This window comes from Chelonoidis abingdonii, chromosome 11, assembly GCF_003597395.2.
Source record: "Chelonoidis abingdonii isolate Lonesome George chromosome 11, CheloAbing_2.0, whole genome shotgun sequence".
NCBI lineage: Eukaryota > Metazoa > Chordata > Testudines > Testudinidae > Chelonoidis > Chelonoidis abingdonii.
In genome coordinates this window covers 52530380-52549435 of record NC_133779.1, presented here as the reverse complement: position 1 = coordinate 52549435, position 19056 = coordinate 52530380, and positions in this window count along the sequence as shown.

Sequence of the window (19056 nt, the reverse complement as noted above, 5' to 3'; positions counted from 1 at the left end):
GTCCTGGGCCTGGGTCTCTTGGAAGACTTTGGTGGGCACATCAGAATCGCGTTCCTAAGCATAAGAGCTGTCCGTGTGGGGTGACACTGATGCATGTCTGGATGGCCATTGAGGTGCTGAAAAGCCCTGGGCAGAGTCTCTGTCTCTAGCGGACCTTGCCCTACTCGGCACCAGGGACCGGTACCGGGAGGCATACCGGTACCGGGAATGAGATCAGGACCTGCGACTGGAGCGGTGCCGGGAGGTCAACCGAGATCTCGAGGCTCGATGTCGGGAGCGGCTACGGGAGTCACGGTGCCTGGAGCGGTGCCGGGAGCTGGAATGGTGCTGAGAGTAGCGGGCCAGTGAACGGGATACCGACCGGTGCTGTGAGTGTGACTGGTACCGAGGAGGAGAATGGTACTGGGACTGCGAGCGGCGTCGGGAGCGGGAGCGCCGACAGGACCTGGAACGTCTGCGGGACCGTGATCGTGAACGGTGCCGCTCTGCTGTGCCGACACAGGATGGTCTTATCAAGGCAAGCTTGCTGATAGACTGTATTACCCACACCGGCGGTGCCGGTGGTTGAGGCAGCGTCGACTCTGTCATGGCAATCAGATCCCTTGCCATTGAGAATGTCTCTGGCGTGGATGGAATAGTAAGCTCAACCACGGCTTGCGCCAGGGAGCTGACAGGCACCAGACTCGACGGCCCTTGTGGGACCGGAATCGATGGTGCCGACGTCGTTGGTACCGCAGCAGATGTCAGTGCCGGGCGATCCGTCGTAGACGAGCTCTCTGGCTGCGGTGCAGGTGGCACTGAAGCAGCAGGAATCTTAGGCTTTCTTGACCTCGGGGAGAGGGAGCAGTGCCGAGTTGACTTTGGTGCCAGTGACGGTCGGTGCCGAGAGGCCTTGGCAGTACCGGTGTGGTCCGGTGCCGAGGAGGCGCTTCTGCCTGCCGATTGACCAGCGCTCTGTGCCGAAGGCAGAGGGGTAAGAGCCGCCTCCATGAGGAGCTGCTTTAGCCGAAAGTCCCGCTCCTTTTTTGTTCTAGGCTTAAAAGCCTTGCAAATGCGACACTTATCTGTCAGCTGAGATCCCCTGAGGAACTTGAGGCAGGAGTCGTGTGGATCTCCTGTCGTCATCGGCTTATGACAGGCCGAGCACGGTTTGAAACCCGGTGAACCAGGCATCGGCACCGGGTGCGGGGGAGGGGCTAATCTCTGAACCCCTCTTAACTATACACTGACTATGAATAATAAAAATTAACTCTAACTATATAACTTTGAACTATATACTGTCAAAGTTAGACTCAGGACTCACAGTTTGTCAGACCACTCAGTTTTATTAGCACAGCGCTCTGCTAATACACCCAGATAAATGTGAGCACCATACAAAACACAAACTATCTTATTTATACAGATGAAAGGGCAGGAGTCTAGACAAAGGGACAAAGAAAGCAACAGACAGGAAAAACCACCTGCTGTGAACAGCCATGTATATTCCACTCCTTACTGATTGGTAATCGACTCCAAGGCTTAATTCCAATTGCCCTTAAACAGTGCAATTAGGGTTCTTTGCGAATGTCTGTGTTCCTGACACCTGATTGTCAACCATTGCCAACCAATTTGCTTAAAAGTGCGACAACATTTCTTTAGCCATTCTTAGGTTTTACAATATAAGTGAACTTCTACTTTCCCAATCCCTCCTTTGTTAACCTACACCAATGAACCAAAATACTCGGTCCCACAATCAATTGTTCTTTATTTCTTTACGTTGAATTTTAAAATCATTATAAGCACTCTGGTGGGGCAGCTATCTGTGTGACATGTTTTACAACCCCTTTGGATGCCAACCAGGAGATTAACATAAACAAAAATCATTAGGATTTCAAGCAGCAATAGTCCAGGCTCCCTGAAAACAACCAGTTTCTATGCCAGATGAACTTGAACAATACTTAGCCACTTCCGATAAAGACTCGGTCCTACGTTGGGGAAGATATGCATGTTGTTCTAAGTGCTAGCCGCGGATTTATTACCTCATTGGTATGCAGGTATAAAACAGACAACATTGTTTTCCAGGAGAGGACAGGTCCCTCTTTGGCCGCCGAGCACTAGTCCATGCCGACGGTTTGGAGGAACACCTGTCGGATCGCCCCTGTTTTTGGCCAGGGTTCTAAACTTTCTCTGGTTTGATTCGCCATTATTTAACTACTGCTTGAACTCAGAGCCTTTTTGCTTGGGTGTATACTCCCCCAAGTAGGAATATAGGAACGCCTATAGCCTCTTCCCAGGTGTCATTACTGGTTCTATATGTGTTAAACAGACATAGTCCTCATGAGGTCTGGGGAATTGAGTGGATAGCCAGACAGGAACACCATTTGAGAGCGGGCTGGGATGTGGCTGCCGACCCAGCATTTAGAAATAATAAATGGGTCGAAGTCTAATTCACACTTTGCTGATCGATAAAAGAATTGTCACTGAACCCCAGACCTTAAGACAGCCAGCAGCCGAGAAACGGCCACCACCTAGAGCGACATGTGGAGCAGGGCGCTTCTGCGCTTCTGACAACCTCAACTGAGGAAACTGAAGTCACAGTTTTATGTCCACACAGGCAGCAAGGCGCTAGCTCAGTACTGGCTTCTTCTTTGGGCCTTACTTTATGTAGCATCTGCTTCTTGGCGAGATCCTTATGAGACGTAGATTGTAAGGTATTGACAGGCTGGTTTCTCTACTCGTCGTCTGGAGTCAAAATGACTCTGCCGTGGTCCTGAGGTGATTGGTTGCTCGACTGGAGTGTAATTGCTTACAACTGTGAAGCATGCAATCCACTCTAATGCCAGACAGTTTAAACCAGCGTCCCTTTGAACGTTGCTATGAAAATGGCCTTGCACACCTTATCTTTTCCTGATGCATACATTCCCATTCACACAAATAGATTGAGAATACAAACAGTATATTTTATATCGACAAAAACCCATTGCAGAATTAACCTTGCTAAGTTTTTACCCAATTAATACTAAGAGTAATTTACATTGAGACCCCAGGCCTCAATTGTCTCAATTACTTAACATAGACACAACAAGATCCTGTCTCTACTAACTAAATCTAAAACGAGAGGAGTTAAGAGAGGGCCCACTTGTAATGCATGGGAAAACAGGAATCTTATAGTCCCCAGAGGGTCTTTTCTTTCTGCCTATCAAAAAGGGTGCTAGCCAAAGAATCAAATTCATACATCAGTTTCCTATGGACACATTAATAGAAATCCTGTCTACATATCCCCCTTTGACACTAAAATGTATTAATCGCCCTGTCTACTTCGTTATTTAGTCCACATAAATATAAAAAGGGGAGGGTGGGTTTGAAAAAGAATTTGGGCCTGGGCTTAGCTGAACATGTTTATCCACCAGTCACATTTTAAACATTTCAATAAACACATACAATTTAAAAAACCTAAACAATTAGGGGATAACATTATTTGGTAACAATGTTTGCCATTCAGTTGCCAAGCTGTGATAGAGAACTCAGTCTAATCATGCTACCGTAAGCTGATACTGGTTTTGCTGTTGTGGAAATAGAAATGTGATTATTGTAAACACTGTCCCAAATTAACACATACCGTGAGCCCATTATACAGCACTTTGGATATCTGAAAGACAAAGGTGGAAAAGATCCTCTTTTCAATACCCTTGCGTGATGCAGCAAAACAAGAATTACCCCATATTTCCTGGTTGTCGTATAGGCAAGCAAGGTTTACTGGGTTCTGCTTTTTAAGGTTATGGGAATTATCCATGTTAGTTATTAAATTCCCGAGGTGGTGTCCATCAAGTTTTCCTCTTATAGTACGCAACCAATTTGTAATGGTTTTCCTTGCTGGTTAAGCTTTAAAGTTATTCACTGGTAATTGAGGTGAGAAGTGCACATCATTGACCATGATATTAAACGTTTATGGATTTTTCCGAAATAATTACACACTCTAAGTTGTTACCAGTAGGGGTATCCTACTAAGCATAAATTTATTTCATGTTAATATTAACAATAACCCTTTTACAAATATACATTGCACATGTCCCTAGGGAAAGATGACATTCTTTCTATAACTGTATAATTTCAAAAAACATTAGCCAGATTAATTTACATGAGAGGTGTACATGTTTGTTTTGTCTTACAGAGTTTTCACGTACCCTATAAACAAGTGACAGTCTGATACACACGAGCTATGTTATGTAGGCTCAGTGTTGTTTTTAACATGCTTCGTTCTTTTTTGTTTCTGTGCACCCCTTCTGCTGTGCTTGGAAGAGGTCACTGATTTAATTTTCCTTATTCTTTCATTAACAGCTGTTCATCGTGCTATTGTTAACCTAAAAAAAAAATAAAACCAAACCACAAGAGACTCAGAACTCTACCTATGTTCTCGCTGATTTTGGACTGCCCTATTGCAAAGCCCTATGACTTGGTCTGTATTTAAAACAGTTTTAATTTGTCTGTAAAGAATCAAAACTTACCCTTAAGTAAATCGCTAAAGTCCGCTAAAGCAAACAGCACTTAAGTACCTGTGTCTTGCAAAAAGGTCTGTCAGTTTTGCAGACGTTCTGATTAGAAGAGTTCAAATCAATTTTTAGTGGCATTAGAATAAACAAAATTATTCATTCAATTACCAGCTAGTATCTGCTATTGTCATAGACCCAAAAAAAACACCCAAAACAACCACAACAAAGACTTCAGCATCTTCTACCACTATTCTTCTGATTTGACTGCCCATAATTGCAGCCCATGGATCTTGTTCTTTATTTAAAAAAAGCATTTCTTAATTTTTGTAAAGAATCAAGTTACCCCTTAAAGGGTTCACACAGTGCTAAACGGCGCAAAGCCAAAACAACACGTAATTACCTGTGTCCTTTCAAAAAAAGGTCTGTCAGTTTTGCAACTTTGAATTACACAGAAGTCAAAATGAATTTTTAGTGGCATCAAAAACAAAAACAAAACCAATTATCTCACACCTAGAAAACAGGAGTTTTTACAAACCAGGATGTGTTGGTTTAGATTCTTAGAATGTTACATATTTTCACAGACAAATAGATACACGTACACATTTTTTCTTTCTTAACATTTCTTACACTGCTTTTGTTTTACATAGCTTGTATACTATACTACATTTATTTGGATATTTACCAGGCACTGCATTTCTGGAAAAGGGCCCATTTTCCCTTTAGAATGGCTGCAACGAAAACCAAGAATTTTCTCTCTTAACATGGTCCTTTTAACAGTTTTCCACAAAGTTTAACATGCTTAATTCTCTCCAAGCCTCTGTAGAGTTAACTTTTTCGACTCTTTTTCCTTAAAGCACTTGTTATGTCCCAAAATGACACCTAATATCACAACTCAGATTTCAACCAGTTTTAAGTATAGTTCCATCCAGGGATTTCACATGCCTGCACCTCACTGCTTTTCGTTTACTTACCCTGACACTATTCCCTTAGGGCTTTCAACCTGTTCTCCGTTTATCTGTTGCTTGCCTGCTTGTCTGGGCCCGATCCTGCTTTTTCCAATGAACCATTTGTGAGTGCTATTGTGGTCACTTCACAATTTGAAAGAAATGTTCAACGAAAGGGACCAGGAAGGGTGGGGCTAGTTGAGGAGCCCACCCTCCTTGCTGAATTGGTAGTGGAACACTAAAGAATCAGTTTTTGAGGCAGACAACAAAAGGGAACAGAACAAGGGGCTTTTTGTCCTTTTTACAATGAGATGGGAGTATGAAGGGGTTGGATCGATCCGGGGTTTGGAGAACGGAGTAAAGGGGAGCGCTCAGTCTGGTGGTGGGAGAGGAGGCTTTTAATAAAGCTTTTAACTTATTATTTGAATAATTGAGAGAGGCAAGTTTTGATTTTGTCCACCTAACGGTTTGCCTTTTCCCACCACTGCATGAAACAGTTAACCTTTCCTTTAGCCAATTTAGTTTTAGGTTGGCCGAGTTTGTCCTTTAAGACGTCCACTCAGTCTTTGTTCCAAGATTTAACAGTGGCCACTGAGTTTTGGGATTCCCCCTGAGTTAGCCTAGACCATTTTTCCAGAAATTTACAGGAGTCCAGACCCTTTTTACAGGAGTCTGGACCCATCCTAAATACATAAAATGAGCCGGCGTTCATTTAGGGAACTGTCCCAACTTAGACGTCTAGTTACCCATACAGGAGGACTTCACATACACCAGTCACACAAGAAGGAAATTTGCCCAGTGCAACAACACACAAAAGGAGCCCACAGGCTACTGCCTCAATCGCCCTTGCTTTCACACCAGGGTTTTACCCAAAGTGCAGTGCGGCTGCGATTGTGCAGATTCTACTCACTCAGACCGCAGGGACAGGAACCCCTTGGTCGGCCTATCCCCGGACGGAGACGGCACCCAGACTCAAACACTCCACAAGGGGACGGATAGACACAGAGACAGGATAGTCCTCAGTCCGGACAAAAACACAGAAATAATTACCTGACCAGATTCCTGATGTCAGTTCCCGGATTACCAAGAACAGAGTGTGAACCAACAGGTCTATGGCGTAAGACCTCACTGGGCTGTGCACCTTTCCGCTCTAGTGGAGGAACGCTCGGCCAAAATGCCCAGGTGCCAGCTGCCACGGTCATCCTATCAAAAACGGCCCAAGGAGCAACAGCCCCAGTTGAAGACGTTGCCATCTCGGGATCCCTCCAAATTGTCAAAGTTAGACTCAGGAGCTCACAGTTTGTCAGACCACCTCAGTTTATTAGCATCAGCGCTCTGCTAATACACCCAGATAAATGTGAGCACCATCAAGACACAAGCTAATCTTAAATTTTAATACAAAATGAAAAATAAAGGGGCCAGAAGGGAAAGTGACAAAGGGACAAGAAGCAACAGACAGGAAAACCACCTGTGAACAGCATTGCTATATTCCACTCCTACTGATTGTATCGACTCAAGGCTATACTTCCAATTGCCCTTCAAACGGTGCAATTGTTCTATGCTAATGTCTGTGTTCCTGACACCTGGATTGCAACATTCCAACAATTTTGCTTAAAGGTGCAGACAACATTTCTTTAATCCATTCTTATTTTTACAATATAATTAATTCTACTTTCACAATACACAACAAAATAACTAGAGAACTATGAGTAGCTAGGGAGGTGGAGGTCAGTGAAACCGCACTCCACTGTTCCAACGACCGACACGGGCGGTAAGAAGGAACTGAGGGGCGGTTGGGTCGGCAGGGATATATATTCGGCGCCATGGTGGCGCCACTCTAGAGGGCACCTGCTAGGGTAAAAATCTTCCAACGAATGTGCACGCGGCGCGCGCACACCTAACTGGAATGGATATGAGGAAGCACTCGAAGAAGAACTACGTCTGCTGGCCCTAGAGCTCATCCCCCTGTGCAACACTGATGACCCTACAATAACCAGCATGCACAGCCCCTGCACCGACCGACCCTCCAATACCAAACCAGCCTGCACAGCCCCTGCACCGACCGACCCTCCAATACCAAACCAGCCTGCACAGCCCCTGCACCGACCGACCCTCCAATACCAAACCAGCCTGCACAGCCCCTGCACCGACCGACCCTCCAATACCAAACCAGCCTGCACAGCCCCTGCACCGACCGACCCTCCAATACCAAACCAGCCTGCACAGCCCCTGCACCGACCGACCCTCCAATACCAAACCAGCCTGCACAGCCCCTGCACCGACCGACCCTCCAATACCAAACCAGCCTGCACAGCCCCTGCACCGACCGACCCTCCAATACCAAACCAGCCCCATCACTGAGGCAAAACCCTATGAAAACAAACCGGATCATGGCCCCTGCACTCATGAGTAGTCTGATGATAAGCAGCCGGTGTGCTCAGCCCTTGCACTGACGGATGAGCCTACGAAAACAGACAGGCTCAGCCCTGTGCTGAGGCGCAACCCTACAATAACAGCCCAGCCCGCGCAGCGTAGCTGCCAGTTTTGCCCTCTAAGGGCAGACGCGGCTACAGTTCCCCATTAGCCTGGACAGCTAAAGAAAATCCAGAGCAAACACGGGCCAGAGGTTCTGGGCCAGATCTCAGCTGGTGTAAATCCGGGGGGCTGCACTGATTCCCACCAGCCGAGGATCCAGCCCTCTGCTCTGGGCCTGGCAGCAGGAAGGGAGAGGGGAAATTGGCAAGGTTCGCTCAGTTCCTGGCCTTGTTTGGCTGCGATCCATCCAGCAAGGGACACCTGCTTTCGATTGTCGTCGCCTGGCCAATAGCCAGCGCGTCGCACTGCTGGGGAGATACGTTCCTCTTATTATTTTAAACTAAGTAATTTAAAATCTAAGAGCGTTCGGGGAGGGGGGTGGATTTTATAAATAGCACTTGTTAGTGGAGCTGGTGGGAAACCAAACCAAAGCAGATGGGGGGGGAGGGCTGAGTGGGGATCTGGGAAGGAAAATGCAACCACATGCTGCCATGTTTCACCCTCTGCTCCCCAGCTGTCCCCTCAGCCCTTTGCAAAGCCTGAGTCCATGGGCCACGCCGAGCCGCTGGAATCAATGGTGATGCAGCAGAGCCGGGAGAGGATCTGGGCGTGGTTTAGTGCACCACACACTGGTGTAGCAGCCAGGACACCAGGGTTCTACCCAGCTCAGCCAGGGGCCTGCTGCAGGACTGGGTGTGCAGCACAAGGGGGCGGATGTCAGTGAGGGGCTCTGGTTTAGGGTAACCAGACAGCAAGTGTGAAAAATCGGGATGGGGGTGGGGGGTAATAGGAGCCTATATAAGAAAAAGACCCCAAAATTAGGACTGTCCCTATACAATCAGGACATCTGGTCACCCTACTCTGGGTGCTCCCTCGATATATGATGCATGTAGGAAAAAGCCTGGCTGATCAGCAGAGAAAAATGTTTCGATCCCTTGCAACATAGGAGCCTTGTGCATTTGTCTGATCAATTCCATCTGTACGATCAGTTGTTTCCCCCCTTCTCTGTGGGTCTTTGCATGGAGAGTCTGCTTTTGTGTGCAAGGTGTGTGCCTTTGTGTTGGGAGGTGTGATTATGGGGAGATGGGATGGGGGTGCGATTATGTGTCTGAATGTGTGTTTTGGGGGGCTGATTGTGGCTGAGAGTGAGGATGTGTTGGGAAGTGTGTGGCGGCTTGGGGAGTGATTGTGTATCAGTTGTGATTGTGTGTCAGGGTGTGTGGATTGTGTGTGTGTGTGTCACTGCCTGTATATCAGTTGTGACTATGTGGCGGAGTATGTGGATTGTGTGTGTAATTGTGTATTGAGGAAGATGAGTCACCTTTCACCTTTGACCATGTGGGGGTGCACAGTTCTATTGTCACTGGGTCAGGCACTGCTACAGTTATGCCCACCTGCCTGAGGCCATGGGGGTGAAGGCCTACAGATCAGAGCCGGAGACCGGAAGCAGGATCCCTGGGTTCTATGCCTGGCTCTGACTTGTCAGGTGAATCGTTTACCCATGCTGTGCCTCAGTTTCCCCTTTACAAAAGCAGGGAGACTTCCTCCTCTCAGCTTTGTATGGGTGGCATTTATTATGCAGGAGGTCAAATTCCTGGCCTTAAAATCCATGAAACTATTTCCCGGAACAGGTGGATTGATCAGCGGAGCCCCACACCCAGTGGGGAGAAGAAAACAGGTTCGGAACATTTCTTCCTGACTTCCTGCTGGGGATCAGTTTATGCCCTGAAGCTTGAGGATGGATGACAAGATGTTTGCTTGTAATGCATTATTCTGCTACTATAGGACTCTGTTTTCTGTAAAGGGTGTGAGCCCTGGTAAACAAAGGAGCCGGTGTTGGAACTTGAGCTGCACGGAAGCCGCTTTGTGTCTGTAGTTTGTATAATAGACACAGACTCTCACTTCTTTCTTTTTAAATCTTGGCTCAGTTCTTTGTTTGTTTATCATGTAGCAGTGAGTTCTGTGGGTTATTTATGTGCTTCCCATAAGTAAAGCTAGCTGCCTTTCCAGGTACGCCCAAGAGCTTAGCCACATGTCTGGTATTTACATTCATGTTAACACAGCATCTAGTGGTCCCAGCTGATATCAGGGCCCCATTGCACAGATGCAGCATGAGAGACAGTCACTGCCCTGATGAGCTCACAGTCTAAGTAGAGAAGGGTGGGAAGGGAAACTGAGGCACAAAGACTTGCGGATGTAACCTTGGCGTCTCTGTGCATTGTGTCCCCACCTGTCCCGAGCCCTGCCTCAGGGGGTAGGGCTGGGAGGCTGAATACATCAAAGACTATGAGGAGCTGGAACAGTTTTCTTGCTCCAGTGCTGTGCTTAGCTGCCGGCTCTGCAGCGGAGCTGGGGTGAGGAGGCTGTATCAGGCCTGTCAGCACTGGCTGCAGAAGGGATCTCCCAGGATAACGCTGGCCAGAACGGAAAGCCGGAGGGGCCCTGCTCCTGTGTCCTCCCTGGTGCAGAGCTGCTGTTGGCTTCAGCAGACGACTGTGGCCATCACAGGATTAGGCCCTGAAAGGAGGCTGCCATGGGGTGCAGAGAGACGCTGGGTTAATTGTCACGGTGGCTCTGCCAAAGTCAGTTGTGCTGAGGTCAGCCGGGCAAGGCCAGTTTCTCCCAATGTGCCTGGCACACTGATGCCCTGATCTCAGTTGGCACCTGTAGCCTCTGCTTTAACACAGAGAGTAAAGAGAAGGGACCTGTGTGTAACGCGGCCCAGCTGGGGCGGGGGTGCAGGGCAGCACTCGGGCCTCCTCAGGGCCAGCTCATGAACCTGGTCCCACTAATTTGGGAGCCAGCCAAAGCTGGGTTGAGGCCTGAAGTGTCCGCACCTGATCTGCCATGATGAGAGCAGAATCACAACATTCTTGGGTTTTTTTAAACAGGTTCTAGCCCTCAGGGATGCCAAGAAAATATGCCCTGAGTGTAACTGAGCCTGCCTGAGTCTGCAGCCAGCCTGAATCCGATGGCTCCAAGACGTGTGAACCGTCCCATTCATTATCACCGAAACTTGCCGCTCTACTGCCGCCCTGCTGGTCGAGTGGGGCCATAGCCCGTGGGCAGGGCTACAGAGGGGCACACAGCGGAGACTAGAGCCAGACCTTCCCCGTTGTGTGTGTGTATGTGCTGCCTCAATTGGTCCTTCTCTTTGGAAACCATCCACAGCCTGCTGGAACATTCAATCACTAGGGCAAATGAGGTTCGGTACATCCGGCTGGCTGCCACTGCAGTATCTAATTCGCTGCCTGAACAAATCACTTCCACTCCAGCTCAGTAATTTTCAGCTAACTTGGACAGCCAAGCCCAGCCAATTAGATGCGCTGGGTCTCGCTCACACACGTGCTCATTTTCTAAAAATGTCTCTGCTCTTGGAAGTAATTTCAGGGAAGATCTCTGGAGTACCAGCCTCCTTGGGCTTTGTGCCCTGTATCAGCTCATAATGGGACTGGCAAATCACCCAGAACCCGCCGCTGGGGAAAGGAGTTATTATATCGGGGTTCAAAAGGGAGCTAGAGAGATTCATGCAGGATAGGTCCATCAATGGCTATTAGGCAGGATGGGCAGGGATGGTGCCCCTAGCCTCTGTTTGCCAGAAGCTGGGACTGGGCGACAGGGCATGGTTCACTTGATGATAACCTGTCTGTTCATTCCCTTTGGGGCACTCAGAGTGGGTTTGGGCCCTGGTGGAAAAAAAATTTCAGGCCCCCCAGCAAGAGCGGCCCAGCTAACCAGATGAAGCCAGGGCGGCCGGGCCCCAGGCCCCCTCCTGGACCGCTGGGCCCCGGTAATATGTACCAGCTTCCCTCCCACCCCCCCGGCCTATCGTCAGCCCTGGACTTGCCATAGGCCACTGTCAGAGGACAGGCTACTGGGCTGGATGGACCTTTGGTCTGACCCAGTCAGGCTGTTCTTATGTTCTTATGAGTCTCGGAAAACAAGGTGACGAAAGGATCCCAGGCTGGGAAGGTGTGATCACCGCTCCTTTCCTTCCCATAACCCATCCTGGGCAAAAACCATCGCTAAAGCAGGCTGTGGTCACAATGAGCAGCGCTTGCAGAGCTCTGCTCTGTGGGGCTTGCGCTACCATAATCCCCACTCTTCAGAGCAGGAAACTGAGGCACGGGCTGATTATGGTTCCATGGCCATTTTCCAGCAAAGCCAGGCTTAGAACTCAGCTCGCCTGGCTCCCGGGCCCCCACCTAGCCTGCTCTGATGGAGGAAAACTGGCCAGCAAGCTAATTGCCACCCGGTAGAGTGGGAAACGCCCCCTCCCCTGCAACAACCCATTCAGCCGTAATCCAAATCCCCTCTGATTTGTGTTCCCATGGCACTGGCATTCCTGCTGGGCAGCCGCTGTGGCCACCCACCAAAGACCAGGCTGAGACCTGGCCCCCTCATTTCACGCATGGCTTTTAGACAGGACCAGGTGAGGCAGGATTCAGAACAGCCACCTGCAATGGTGTTTTTGTACTGACACGTCAGGGAGCCAGGATGGGGGGCTGAATGCCTGGTCAGCCTTGGAAAAGTGTTGGGTCCTGTTCCCTGTTCTGCTTCTGACCTACTGGGTGGCCTTGGGCAAGTCTCTGCCCTGCTCTGTGCCTCAGTTTCCCCTCCCAGCCATGTCTGTCGGGTCTCATTAGCCTGAGATCTCTTTGAGATAGGGACTGTCTCTCTGTGTCTGCACAGAGCACCCACCCCGATCCCAGCTGGGGCTGCTAGGAGCTCCCCTCATACAGCGATTAGTGGAGGGTGTGAACACCCAAGGAGAGGGTGTGGTTTGGGTGCCTAGGGGAGATCAGGGTGACCCCAGGGCAGTGCTGGGAGGATGGGGAGACATTAAGCCCAGGGGAAATGTAGCTGAACAGCAGGGAAATCTTCCTGCCCGTTCTCGCTGTAGGGTTGTCTCTGGGATTGCAGGGGGAGCCCCATCACTTGGGCTGCCGACGAGGCTGGGGGTGAACTACAGACAACGGGGAATGCTCCTGCCCTGGCCCAAAGGGGACGGATAGATGGTGTCTTATGGGGGCTATTCCGCCTGCTAATTCCTTTGGTTCATTCACCCTCTGGCCAGGTCTGGCCAAGCCCAGCACCCTCCTATGGGAATGTGTCTGCTGGTGATCTGTGGGAATGCGGAGGCCAGATTCCCGCCTAGCGTAAATGGCTGGAAGCAGGCAATGGCCTGGTGCCGGTGTATATCAGCTAGGCTGACCAGACAGCAAATGTGAAAAATCGGGACAAGGGGTGGGGGGTAATAGGAGCCTATATAAGAAAAAGACCCAAAAATCAGGATCATCCCTATAAAATTGGGACATCTGGTCACCCTAATATCAGCAGAGGGCTTGGTCCTTGGTCTCTGATGTCAGGGGCTTGGGGAGGGACTGTTAGGCCATGGTCTTGAGATGCCATTAAACCTTCAGCAAATGCCTGAGCTGGAGGGGAGGAGACAGCTGGGGGTGGGGGGGTCTTTTTCATCTGTTTCCCACCTTGCTCCTTCTGACTGTTCAGCCCAGATGCCCCCATGCCACTCTGCTGCCTGTCTCTCAGCCATGGAGAGGGATGCTCAGAGTTGTATAGTTCCTGGATGAAGTTTTCCAGCCCTAGGAGTTTGCAGCCCACTCCCTGCTGGCTGGGTTGGCAGATCTGGAGATGCCTGTACCCTAAAGACATTACTTGAGTGTGTGTGTGTGTGTGCATATGGCTCGGACAAAAGCTGATTAGAATTGTAGGGGAGGGGGACAATGGGGTATTACCCTAGGCACCCGCCTTCACACCCTACACGCTCAGGGCCGTTCTTAGGCATATGCAGCATACACCACCTGAAAATCTGGGGCACCACTAGGACCATAGGTGCAGACTTCTCATCTTGCCGGGGGGTGCTTGCCCCCGTCTCCGCTCCAGGCCCCGTCCTCCACTCCATCCCTTCCCCCAAGTCCCAACCCTGACTCTTCTTGCCCCTGCTCCACACCCCCAACCTGCCTCTTCCCTGCTTCCTCCCTCTCCCTCTCAAGAGCTCGAACACCATGAATCAGCTGTTCGTGGCACCCCGGAAAGCGTTGTGGGAGGGAGAGTTGATAAGTGTGGAGCCACTGGCGTGCGAGAGGCATGGGGGGAAGGAGGGAGAATGGGGGAGCTTGGTGCCGGTGAGTGCTCTGCACCCACTAAATTGTCCCTGTGGGTGCTCCAGCCACAGAGGCCGTGCCTATGACCAGGACATCAGGTAAGAGCGGGTTGGCTCCCGCCCACCCAGCAAGCGCTGCAGTCTCCTTACTAGGTAGAAGGCAGGGGCCGTATTCACAGAGCTGAATGCGCCGGCGTAGGAGGACCAGTCGTGCCAGTGTAGGGGCACTGGTTTAATAGCGCTGCGTAGGACCCCATAAATCCACACTACCGCACGGCTATTTTGTACCAAATCTGCCTTGTGAGCTATTAGGTGACAACTGCGAACACGCTGGTCAATGGTGTCATTGTAAAATCTCGGTGACAGCGTTAGATGTCAATTCATAAATTCTCTCCCGGCGATGTCATTGGAACGTGTTTAAAACCAGACGGCCTAGCCCCAGTCAAGGCAATGAACAGGTTTGTCTTAGACAAAGGACTGTGGATTTGCTTGGCTGACCAGCCTGGTGCTTGAGCTAAGCCAATGATGGGGCACGGGAATAAAAGATAAACAAAGCCATCATGCTAACAAGGAGAGGAGGTAACCACCACCCAACACCAGTGGGGCAGAGAGCGTGAAATCTTCCCTGCCTGGGAGGAGAAAAGGGACTTCATCTGAGACCGCACCGCAGTGGTTAACTGAATGATATACAGGGAGGCGGAAGCGCAGACGCCAGGCTGGTCAATGAACTGATTGCAGACAGTATGATTGTCGCAAAAGTGTAGCTAGTTAGCTCTCTTATGAGCGCTAATGGTGATGAATCTTGTAACCTGTTTGTATTAACACCAGGGGAGGAATTGCTGGCATTACACCGTAAAGTCTGGCCCAAAAGGATTTCTCCCAGACAGAAGGGAAGGCAGCTGCTACCTGTCGCCAACGAAATCAACAAAAGTGCGGCCAACCCCAATGCAAACTCCATTGATATAGGAAGTTCCCAGGCAGGGGAGAACAGCAGGGGGTCAGCCCGTGTTTGGGGACAAAACAGTGATGATATACGAAGCCATCCGGACAGATCCAAGGCCACAGCTCTTGCAAGCCCAGACAGATGGAGCCTTCAAACAAGGAAGGGGAGGACTTGAAGTCCCTGGGAACTGACGAGAGCGAGAAACCTGCTTAGGCAAAGATGGGTCACCTAGGAAGATGAAGGAAACCAGCCCCTTGCACGTCTGTGCCCGGACTTGACTGAGAGAAGGTCGGCCGTGGCTGGGAGGAAAATAATTGGCTGGAAATCAGCCTTGACCCAAGACTGTAGTTTATGGTGTCTCAGCCACTTCATCACTTTTATTCGCTTGTCACCGTTTTATCTTTATCCCTCGTACTCGGGCTCACTTCAAACCTCCAGCTTTTGTCAACAACCATGTTGTAAGTTTAATCCGAACCCTGGCAGTGCTGTGTTTGCATCGATGGGCTCATTACCTCCAGGGCCAGGCATAAGCTGCGCTTTTATCTTTATAAAGGAGCCCCGAGGCCCTTAATGCTCAGACTGTTCCAGGAGAGGGCTGGCTGCTTCGGGGCAGATGATGTGGGGGAAATGCAGGCCCAGGGGTGTGTGTGCTGGGGTCACTTAGGGTTGCCAACTTTCTACTGGCACAAAACTGAACATCCCTGCCCCACCCCTTCCCTGAGGCCCCACCGCTTCTCATAGGCCCCGCCCTACTTGTTCCATCCTCCCTCCCTCTGTCTCTCACTTTCCCCCACCCTCACTCACTTTCACCAGACTAGGGCAGGGAATTGGGGGGTGAGGGCTCTGGCTGGGGGTGCAAGCTCTGGAGTGGGACCGGGAAGGAGGGGCTCGGGGTCCAGGAGGGGCTCAGGGCTGGGGCAGGGGGTTGGGATGTGTGTAGGGGGTACGGGGTGCAGGCTCCAGGAAAGAGTTTGGGTGTGGGAGGGGACTCCAGGCTGGGGCAGGGGGTTGGGGTGTGGAGTCCCAGCGGCGCTTACCATGGCTCCCAGGAAGTGGTCGCTAGGTCCCTGCAGCTCCTAGGTGCAGGGGCAGCCAGGGAGGCTCTGCGTGCTGACCTTGTGCCCACAGGCACTGCCCCCGCAGCTCCCATTGGCCGTGGTTCCCGGCCAATGGGAGCTGCGGAGCCAGCACTCGGGGTCGGGGTAGTGCGTGGAGCCTCCCTGTGGGACCTAGCAGCTGCTTCTGGGAGCTGCGCAGAGCCAGGGCAGGTAGGGAACCTGCCTTAGCCCCGGGCCCCTGCTGCGCTGCCGACCGGACTTTTAATGGCCGGTTAGAGCTGCTATCCTGCGAGACGCGGTCAGAACTGCGGCATCAGAGCGGGCCAATCGACCCTCCAGCTGTGTGGCCTGGCTCCACCAGAGGCCAAGGCAGGTGCGCGTGTAATTTCTTTCTCACCTGGCCACCACTGCGTGCCCTGCAAGTGAGGTCTATGGGCCCTGTAGGTAACCTCCCAGCTGATCAACCAGAGACTAGTCCTGAGGGCTGAGCTGGGACTGGGGCCTGGCAAAGCATTCTGGGACTTGTAGTCCAGGAGGACTGGTAGGTATTGTAGATTCAGCAGCAGTTCATGCTGGGAAGGAATGCCCAGGGAATATAAGCAGCTGCCTTCCCAGGAAACAAGAGACTTGCCCCCTCAACATACCCCCTTTGCAACCCTTGCCCCTGTCTTTGCAGGCATCTGGCTATTAAAAATCAATGGTGCATAATCCTGCAATAAGTTATGTGGCTCAAATGTGTAGTGAGGCTGGGTCTTTCCGGGCTCCCTAATGCAAGCAGGCTAAGCATTTAGCCCAGGTAGAAGACCCAGGTGAGCTCCTGGGTCCCCTGAGTTAGTGGTGGTGTAGATGGGACCTTCCCACAGCCCCTTAACAGGGACAGCCTGGCCTTTAGGGCTCCTGCAGGTTCAGTTCTCTTTACACTCCAGCAGTGAACTGGGTTGGCATCGGGTGCCCTGTTGGGAAGATGTGGCCTTGGCTTCACACCCAGCTCTGCTGAGGATCCCAGCGCCCCTGAGCCCTCCCCCTGTGCTGGGAGTCACTCACAGGCAAGGTTCCCCTCTGCCCTCCCACGCACTCTGCGTTAAAATCACTGGGTGGCTTCTGAGCTCAGCGTGAATCTGGCGTGACTCCACTGGGCTGAATCTCATTCACACCAGCCTAATGGTCTTGAATTCAGTGGCGCTGGCTAAACACCAGGAGCCTGCACCAGGCCGGTCAAACTGGTTTCACTCTGATTCTGGGAAGAGCGGGGGCTCATTTCTGTGTAAATTAACCCTGCTCCCAACTGACTTCAGCCAAAATCAGAGCGTGCCCACAGCTCAGGTTTCAGTTCCTACCCGTGATTAAAGCTGGGCCGAACCAAGTGCCCCCATGGCCTGGTTCTTGCCAGCCTGGTACCTTGTGCTGGACCAGATTTCCAAAAGTGCTCCTCTCCCATTGGTTTCAGTGGGGGAGGGAGGAGGATTCGCCAGTTTTCTGTGCCTGGGTTAGGAGTTAGCCCTTCTCTAGGGGCGGAGGAAAGGGATGATCCATTGGTCTCAATAGTAGTGTCTGGGTGTGAGATACTCCATTGTTCTCAGCAGGTGTCTCTGTTCTCAGTGGGGGTGGCTGGGTGCTGACATATTTGAAATTCTAGCTTTTGGGGCCAGATCCAAAGCAGGGTGGAGATGATGGGAAGCCTCTCATTGAGGTGGGCTTTGGACCAGAGCCACATCCCTGTGCTGTGGGGGTGGGGGGGCAGATAGATCAGACCATATCCCAGGGAGAGGGTTTGTGTGTGTGTGTGAGATGGATCAGACCCATACACCAGTGCAAGGGAGTGGAATTATATGGATCAGACCCATACCCCAGTGGGGGGGAGTAAGATGGATCAGACCCGTACCACAGTGGGGGGTGGGGAGGCGAGTGAGATGGATCAGACCCATACCCCATTGGGTGTGTGTGGGGGGGAGTGAGATGGATCAGACCCGTACCTCAGTGGGAGTGAGATGGATCAGACCCGTACCCCAGTGGGGGGGAGTGAGATGGATCAGACCCATACCCCAGTGGGGGGAGTGAGATGGATCAGACCCGTACCCCAATGGTTGGTGGGGGGGAATGAGATGGATCAGACCCGTACCCCAGTGCGGGGAGTGAGATGGATCAGACCCGTACCCCAGTGGGGGGAGTGAGATGGATCAGACCCGCACCCCAATGGTTGGTGGGGGGGAATGAGCTGGATCAGACCCGTACCCCAGTGGGGGGGAGTGAGATGGATCAGACCTGTACCCCAGTGCAGGGAGTGAGATGGATCAGACCTGTACCCCAGTGGGGGATGTGAGATGGATCAGACCCGTACCCCAGTGGGGGGGAGTGAGATGGATCAGACCTGTACCCCAGTGGGGGGGAGTGAGATGGATCAGACCTGTACCCCAGTGGGGGATGTGAGATGGATCAGACCCGTACCCCAGTTCGGGGAGTGAGATGGATCAGACCCGTACCCCAGTGGGGGGGAGTGAGATGGATCAGACCCGTACCCCAGTGGGGGATGTGAGATGGATCAGACCCGTAGCCCAGTTCGGGGAGTGAGATGGATCAGACCCGTACCCCAGTGGGGGATGTGAGATGAATCAGACCCGTACCCCAGTGCGGGTAGTGAGATGGGTTAGACTCGTACCTCACTGGTTGGTGGGGGGGAGTGAGATGGATCAGACCCGTACCCCAGTGGGGGATGTGAGATGGATCAGACCCGTACCCCAGTGGAGAATTCTCCCCCCTCCCCCAGCATCTATCCTGATGATCAGACTCAGCCCAAACACTGGAGCTCTCTGCCGGTGCCAATCCTTTGTTGTTGTTATTTTTAACGCTCTGGTACAAAGCTTATTTGAGGGTAACTGACCCTGTCCACCCACACCCAAAAAACGACCCAACATTTGGGGCATGACGAGATTATATAATTCAGGCATCAACACAGGCTGTGTCTGTCCCGACACCGCATGTCCAT